The sequence below is a fragment of the Fukomys damarensis genome, unplaced genomic scaffold, assembly GCF_012274545.1.
Source record: "Fukomys damarensis isolate Sample0158 unplaced genomic scaffold, DMR_v1.0_HiC HiC_scaffold_21, whole genome shotgun sequence".
NCBI lineage: Eukaryota > Metazoa > Chordata > Mammalia > Rodentia > Bathyergidae > Fukomys > Fukomys damarensis.
In genome coordinates this window covers 5,753,857-5,762,992 of record NW_022900933.1, presented here as the reverse complement: position 1 = coordinate 5,762,992, position 9,136 = coordinate 5,753,857, and positions in this window count along the sequence as shown.

The window sequence follows — 9,136 nt, the reverse complement described above, 5'->3', positions numbered from 1 at the left end:
TGCTAAGAGGCACCTGATATACCTCAACAAGGAGAGCAGCCAGAGACTGAGAGTAAATGTGCAACTCTTCCAATTAAAACCCCTCATCTTCCCTCCTTCCTCTCTTCTGTGTGAAAGTTGTCTGTTGGGAGGAAATGGGTGGAAAGCAGAGTAAACCGACTCCCCTGAAGTGTATGTTAAAGAACTTTAAAAAGGAATATTCAAGCAACTGTGGCATTAGGCTGACTCCTGGAAAGCTGTGGACCTTTTGTAAGATTAATTGGCCATTGTCTGGGGTGAGATGGCCCCCTGCAGGTTAACCTGAAAAGGAGATACTTAGCCAAGTGTTCAGGGTTGTTGCAGGGCCATCCTGACCAATTTGCCTACCTGACTGTTGGCAAGATTTGGTCCTGTCTTGGCCACCTTGGCTGAAAGCCTGTGTTGAGAACTGTAGAGTGACGATGGCTGGAGTAATGGTCGTCCCCAGATGTCAGCCCAAGTCAAACCAGTTCTATCCAGGGAATCAGGAGTCCCACCTCCATATGTCCTGTAGTATCCATCACTGCCACCACCACCTGTGGCCCCTGCTGTAGAGGCTCTACCAGCCATTCAGCCCCCTGGGACTGCTTCTCTGCCGATATCCAAGGCCCCCACTGGGTGATGGCCATCTCTGAGCTGCCCATTCTGACTCCACACACCTGTGGGCACCCATGAAGAGAACCCCTCCAGCAGCCCAACCCTCAAGTCCTGTCAAGGCACCATGCAGATCCTGCTTCGAGAGATACAAGGACCCATTCACTGTGAGCCGCAGGGGCAGATCCAAGGAGGGGAACGAGTGTTGGTGTACCAACCCTACACTGGGTTATCTCAAACATTTACACTGTCTTAGGCCTGCAAATTAGCAATTGGAAAGATGACAAATGGCCTCCTGAACACATAATTTAGTATTACGCTCCTGCCACCTGGGCAGAGGAGGGGTCCTGAGCCTACCACACCCCCATTAATACTGTAAACCATATACTTGACTGCAAGTAGTTGAAGAAATTATAACTAATGGAACTGCCAAAGCTCTTAACTTGTTAGCCAAATAGACCAAAATGTGCACTGCTATCTATCAAAATCACTTGGCCTTAGATTATCCGCTTACCTCCAATGGAGGGCTTTCTGGGAAATTTAACCTAATAGATGCCTACAAATAGATGACAGGGAAAGATCACAGAAGAGATTACCGATCAAATGAGGAAAACTGCTCATGTTCCAACCCAGACCTGGAAAGGTTGAGACCCCAGGGAACTGTTTGGGGATGGTTTTCAACTCTTGGGGGATTCAAAACCCTCATAGGTTATCACACGTCTGATTTGGGAAATTGTTTGATCCTGCCTTGCCTGCCTCCCTTGATTAAACATTCTGTCTTCAGTCTCACATAGATGATGCTCGAAAAAAAATGGCCACACACATGATGATGTTATGGAAATATAAACCTGTGAACCAGGATGATGCTCTTTGACCCAAAGCAGAATGGGAGGACTGTTAGGGCCCCTCCCAACGTATCTGGGCTTTAACGATATCAGCTTCTGTGTGCATGTGTATTTCTGATGTAACTGTAACATAAATCATACAGCCAGACTGTAAGATAAGATATACCCAACAAGGCTATAAAATGTTAGCATGTGCCCATAGAAGGGAAACACAAAAACTGTATAAAAGGGTGTAACTATAATGGTCAGCACCCAGTCTTTGGATACCAGTAGCTGTACCGGCATGAATAAAGCTACTTCCTGGCTAAAAGACCTAAACGTCCCATGTCTCTACACAAACTCCCACAGCAAACTTTTTATAGCAGTTTGACAGAGTAATGTCATGTCTGCTGAGTCTAATAACAGAAAAATGGGTTTATAACTTTTTAAATTTCATATTTTCTAGTAATTTATTTTTATTGTAGTTCTGAGAAGTATCAGTCCATGATAGATTTGGGGAAATGGCCCATTCCTAAGGATAGCTTGAGAAGCCCTGATGCATACCACTTCAGTCCACATTCCACAGGTGAAAACTCAGTCATAAGGACCATGCAAGAACAAAGGGGGATGAGAAATACAGTCCCCAACTGGGCAGCCTTTTCCCAGCAACAGTAGATCTCTAATTCATGGAAAGATTTTCACCAGCTGTTCTTCAGACAAAGGTCTACTATCTAAAATACATAAAGAACTTAAAAAAAATCAGACCTCTCAAATTTAAAGACCCAATCCAAAAATGGGCATCTGAAATGAACAGACATTTCTCAGACAAAGAAATAGCAAATCAACATGAAAAAATGTTCACTATCACTGGTCATTCAAGAGATGCAAATGGAAACAACACTGAGATTCCACCTCACCCTAGAAAGAATGGCTGCTATCAAGAAATCAACCAGTAACAAATGCTGGTGGGAAAAAAGAATCCTCCACTTTTAATATATGTATATATATATATATATATGTATATATATGTATATATATGTATATGTATGTATATGTATATATATATATTTTTCCCCCCATACCAGGGTTCGAACTCAGGACCTTGCACTTGGAAGGCAGTCACTGAAACCACTGAGCTAAATCCCTGGTCCCATTTTTAATATATTTTTAATGGCTGCTTTAAGATCTTTGTGTGATAAATTAGTCATTTGGGCCCTCTGACATGTGATCTCTATCCATTCCTTTGTATGAATCAAAAATCTGTTTCATGTCTCATATTTTAAAATTAAAATGACAAATCATTTTCCAGAATTTCCCCAAATCAGTATACCCCAAAGCTTATTGCCTTGGTCAGTTTTTCCACTGCTGGGACAAACTAGTTACAACACCCACAATTTGAAGGAGAAGTTTATTTGACTCATAGTTGTAGAGGTTTAGTCCACAGTCAACTGACTCCAAGGCAAAAACATCATGGCAGAAGGGCTTGGTGTAGCAAAGGTGATCAGTTCATGCAGGCCAGGGAGCAAAGAAGAAGACAGGTCCAGGGACCAGACAAAATATCCAAAGTCAAAACTTCAAGATCCTCCCAAACACACACAAAGATACGCTTTACTAATCCCCTAGGTGACTCGTCAATCAAGTTGATAACCCAGCTCAACTATCACATTCCAACCCCTGTCAACTTGATAGCAAAATACGTGTCCTTAAACTATGCTGAATCTTCAAATAAAAACAAGGCAATAATTCCAACTAACATGATCTAACTATTCCATGTACAACTGAAAACACAACAATCCCTTTCCCAGCGTCTCAACAGCTTCATAAGTGCTCAAAAGTTCAAGTCAAAGTTTCCTCTGACTCAAAATAAAAATCTTAGCTGTAAACCCCTGAAAATTCAATCCCTATAAACCACTGAAAAGTGTGTTACATATTCTGTTGGCAGCCATTCTACATGATTTTGGGGGAAAATCATTTCGCCATTAAATGTTTTGGGGATCGAACTCAGGACCTTGTGCTTTCAAGGCAGGCACGGTGCCACTGAGCTAAATCCCCAGCCCTCTGCAATTAAATTATAATTGGGCCCAGTCTTCTTGCCTACAGGCCGGCTATGACATGCCGAAACATAACTCCATTTTTGCTTGTGTCCCATGATCTGTGACACTCAAGGGCAAGATTACATCAGTTGAAGACAACCTGGCTCCTTGAAAACACAGTAGTAAGAGAAAGGTCTCACCTGGGGAGGGACAAATTCCTTATCAGCTTAATTCATCCCATCTAGTGTTGTCAGAACATCTTTGCTCATCTTACCGTCCTAATCTACATAAACTTCTCATTGATCTAAGATCCTCCTCAGCATAAGATCCTCATGGTCATACATAGGTTTACTGCCATCCTACAAGACCTCTGATACTTCCTCCAATTATTAGATCCTTGCCAATTTAGGATTACTGCCATCCTCTGTGTCATCTGTTACTCCCTATGAACCCAATAAAGAGTGGCAAGCTCAGGGTGCCTTTTCTCTGCTGCCCAGAGCAGCCCTGATCAGGCCCAAATTCCAGCTTCCCTAAGTCTCACTTCCTGTCTTTATTCTTTAACTCACCTTGTGCTATCATGGCTCACGGGAGATCAGGGCCCACTGCAGGCGTTCTGGTAACATCCCCTTTCCTGTTCTCTACAATATTCCTAATATACAATTGTACAGGGTAAACATTCCCATTCCAAAAGGGAGGAACAGGGTAATAGAAGAGTATTGAATCAAAGCCAGACTGAAACCCAGTAGGACAGACATTAAATCCTGTGTAACTCCACATTTGGCATGTAGGTTGCATGGTAGTAAGAGGCGAGTTCCCAAGGGCTTAGGCAGAGCCATCCGTATGGCTTCTCTTGAGCTAGCTCCTCTCACTGCCTGTAGTTCTCCTTGGCAGACTTCCCATGTCTCTAGCACTTCTGACTTCCTGGGTTCTCCACTTCACCTTCAGATTCATTTGCACAGCTTCACACTCCACCCTCTCAGGGGCACAATGCCTGGCCTTTTGGGCCTTCCTGTCAAATCTGGGCGGAAGCCTCCCTGACCTCACAATGCTTGTATCAAAAAAAACATCACAGGGGCCGGGGATTTAGCTTAGGGGTGCCACTGCCTGCCTTGCAAGCACAGGGTCCTCAATTCAACCCATTGTACCTCCCCCAAAAAACCCAGCATCACATAGACAATGCCAAAATGTGCTTCCAGCATAAGCAATAGCTGGACCCCATTGGACCACGACTTCGGATAACCTCTGAGGTCCTAGATAAGCTGATCATGGTGAAATGAATCTCAGGGGACAAACTCCTTTGGGGCAGCCCTTGCCTGGTAGAGGGACCAGGATACCTTTTCTTAAAGAAAATGTTTATATTTCCTTTAAATATACCACTGAGGAACCACTGAGCTTGCAATATGTGGGATCGTGCTGATTTCTGAGACATCTTCAAGGAATCTTACTTCTCCCAGTTCAAAGTATGTTGTTTCTTTTTAATGACACAAATCTCAAGCGATCACTTCTTTGGCTCCAACTTTACAAGTGGTTCCTTTTGGGCCAAAATTGAAGTTGTTCAAATTCTTCTACTCTTGTTTTTTAACTCCCGATTCTTACTACACACCTATCTATAAGCAGCCAGCACTCATCATGCAACAGTCTACATGCTGAGTTGCCTTGAGATTTCCTCCCTATCTCAATGACTTTCCTTTTTGCTGGGACAAAATGCCCAATACCAACAACTTAAAGAGGAGAGGTTTATTTGGGCTCCTGTTGTAGAAGATTCAGTCCTTTCCTGGTAGGCAGCATGGTGGAACGGTCCCTCTTAGAGGAAATTGCTTGTCATAGGTAGGACAGGAAGTAGTGACGCAGGGAAGGGCGGCATACCATTCCAGGTCACGTCCCCATCGACCTGCATCTTCAGGCCAGGCCCCACATTCCACACTCCACACTCCCTGCCCGTGAGAGGACGTATTTCTAAACCCAGATCAATTAATCCACCACCTTTAAATTCAGCTTCACAGAGTCTTAGGACTTGGACAACAGCGTATGCTTTTTTTTTTTTTTCTGGAATGTAACATACATGACCTCTAATCCAATTCTCAAAATCATCTTCATTCCAATCTGCAACTGTATGAGCCTTTATCGTCCACTTCCCATCAGCATTCTGGTCTTCGGAGCTCCCACCAGAACTGCCCATCAAGCTCTGATTACAGAAATCTAGGGCTTCTCTAGCGTACATCTTCAAAGCTTTCCAGATGGCTTCTATCAACTGATTCCTAAGGTTTGTGAACCATATGGTCAGGAATAGTCACAGCAATGACCTCACTTCTCTGTACCAACTTTTTGTATTAGCCAGTTTTCCCATTACTGGGACAAGCTACACTGCCTGCAACTTGAAGGGGGAGAGGTTTAATTTGGTGCATGGTTTTAGAGATTTAGTCCATGGTCAGCTGGCTCCAGGGCAGAAACATCATGGTGGAAGGTGCGGTGGAGTAAAACTGTTCAGTTCCTGATGGGTAGAAAGCAGAGCAGAAGAACAGTGCCAAAGAGGAAGAGGCCAAGAACAAGACTGGATTACCTGTGGTGGTTACAGTATCCACTTGATTGGCTTTGGGAACCCACCCCAGGGATTGGTAGTGCACACTTCTAGGTGTGCCTGGCTGAGTCATGGTGGCATGGCCTTGAGGTCGGTGTCGGGTCCCTCCCCACTTCTCTTACGGTTTAGATTTAGTGTGTCTCCCAAAACTCTCATGCACTCGGAGGCAGGGCTTTTTGGAAGGTGATGGGATCCAGGGGATGCTATACTCACCAGCAGATTCACCCACTCATGAGTTTAGCAGCTGCGTATACCATCAGCAGGTGGGGCCTGGTGAGAACTGGGTATCTGAGGACATGGCTTGGAAGGGTACAGCTCCTTCCCTGGCTCATTCCTTTGTGCTCTCTGCTTCCTGGCTGCCATGTGAGCAGCTTCCCTTTGCCTTGCCCATATACCATGCAGTTTCTGCACTGGAGCTGGCCAACCATGGACTGAAAGTTCTGGGACAGTGAGCCAAAATAAACCCATCCTCCTTTGAGTTGTGGATGTCAAGTATTTTGTCCCAGCAACAAGGAAGTGACTAAGGTACCTTTCTTGCTGGTGTTGTTCCTCTTTGCTTCCTGCTCTCCATGAACTAAGCTTCTTAGCTCTACCATGCCCTTTCTGCACTATGTTTCTGTCTGGGAGCCAGCTAAGGACTGGATTCCCTTAAAACACAGGCCAAATTAAACTTCTGCTTTAAGTTTGATGTCAGCAATGGGAAAGCAGACTGCTACAGTATCCGGTCACTTCCATGACCTGTCCCGACACACCTGGAGGTCCCATGCTTTACTAATCCTCTGTGTGGCTCTCCAGCCAGTCCAACTGACAATCCAGTTTAACTGTCACACTTGTTTTCATTTACCTGCTTATGAGCTGGCAGAATAGTTTTGGTGAAGTCTGATGTTGCTCCTCGGACAGTGGCCTTGGCCCTGCTGTCACTGTGGGGTGATAGCGGTTCTAGCAGGCTCCATCTCTTTTCCTGATCTCTCCATCTAACTGCCTGCCTCCTTTGGTATCACACCCAGCTATTATCAACTGCTAACAACTCGCTAATTGCTCTATTATTTTGACAACACCGGGAGAGTAAATTGCTCAATACTAGTCCTTTGCAGAGGTAGGTTTTTAGTTCACCCTTCAGGTATGTTCTGATCCCATTCCTGCTCTTATCTGCCTCTTTCTTGATTCTCACTGGTAAACTACAGTTAGCTTGTTGCACTTAAAAAGCTACCATCCTCTTTGTATTTGCTCATCCTCCAAATGTCCATAGTTTTCCAGAGCATCTTTCGTTTTGAATTTTCCCAGCCTCTGTTTCAGATATTTCCTCTAGGCACAGCTTCTGAGTTTGTTCTTATGTTTCTCTCTCTCTCTCTCTCTCTCTCTCCCTCTCTCCCTCCCTCTCTCTCTCTCTCTCTCTCTCTGTCTCTAACAGAGAAAATGTGTACACATTTCATAGCAATGGTCTCTGGTTAGGAGGATGGGCAGCTATCTCAGCTGCAACATATAAGCTCCACAAACTCTGCTGTATGTACAGGTGAATATCTGGCCTTATCATACAGTGTGTGGAGAACTGATGTATGGGAAATACACAGTATGTTCCCTGAGAAGCCAGGTGTGGTGGCACACACTTGTAATCCTGACACTTGGGAGGCTAAGGCCAGACTGAGCTACATTGTAAGTTCAAGGCCAGACTAAACTACATACACCCCATCTCAAAAAAAAATATACATATATATACATATATACATATATACATATATATATATATTTACTTATTTTCCATGATAAATGTCATCTGTATTTCTATCAGTAAAATGCCAGCAGAAAAAAATGTATTAATATACTATATATCTTGCAGATTCATCACAGTTTTGTCCTCAGCATCAAATATATAAGCATTGGAACTCTCATCAGAAGATAATCAGTAGTTACTAAATTTGAGCAACCATTAACAAAAGTGATAGTGCTTGTTATAAAACATCACTAAGATGTAGGCATGAACTCTGGGAAGCCCTTGGGCATTCCACCCCCAGAGGGAACCAGCTCTACACCCGTAGCCCATCCCCTGAGAGGGTACCAAATGTAGAAGTAACACCCTCAGATTTGTTTAAAATAGTTTGGCAACCGTGTACTGTGGCAGGGATGGGGCAGATAAGAGGAAGTGGAGGAAACCCAGGCAAGAACTGAAGGGGCAGGCTGCGTGGGCTCCCAGTGGAGGGAGAGCTTGAAGAATAGCTAGAAACTAAACCCAAGGACAGCAGCTCCTTAGGCATCTTCCAAGGAACGGCTGCTTCTTAATCCCCTACTCGAACGGTGTCACTCAGCCTCAGAAACCGGAGTCGCAGAGGTCACTTGTCACCCAGATCCAGATCAGCACAGCCCTTTTCATCCGTCAGTTTTCATAATCGAAACAATCGTGTGCAAAAGCAAAAGGAATAATGAGGACAAAGCGTCCTCGGAGTTTCGGTCCCCTGGCAAGTGGACTCTTGGACCGAGAAGGCAGGGGTCTGATGGGAGGGTCTGTAGGAGCAACGCCCGTGAGCTCACGTGAGAGGGCCAGCGGGGGCGCCGTCCCTGGAGGTGAGGTCACCGTTCCAAACAGTGGTCATTGCACGGGGCAAGAAGCTGGGCCTTCTGAACCTAAGATTATGGGAGATTAAAAGTTTCAGGTCCTAAGCGTCTGCATACTCCGAAAACTCCTGGCCCTTCTGTCCAACATGATTATTGTCTCCCAAAGGATTCTCAGTAGCTGACACACAATGAATTCAAAAACCAAGCAAAAAACCAAAAACAAAAATTCAACCAAACCAACCACCCGGTAGATGAAGTCCCTATATGCTTCATTATCCTATCTCAAAGTGTGTGTGTTTTTAAGTAAACTGTCTTTACCTTAAGAGGGCTACATTTAAGTTAGTAACTATTTTAACTAATTAGATGAGACTAATTAAAAATATATATAATGTTCTTAGACCTCAGAAATGTTTCCACCAGGGTCAGCTTACCGTGCAACAGCACCATAAAGCTGAGGGGCCGCTAGGATCCCACTTGCCCATCGCCCCGGGAAAAGGGGCGCCGCGCACCTGCTCCTGCACACGTAGGCGGGAGCCGCA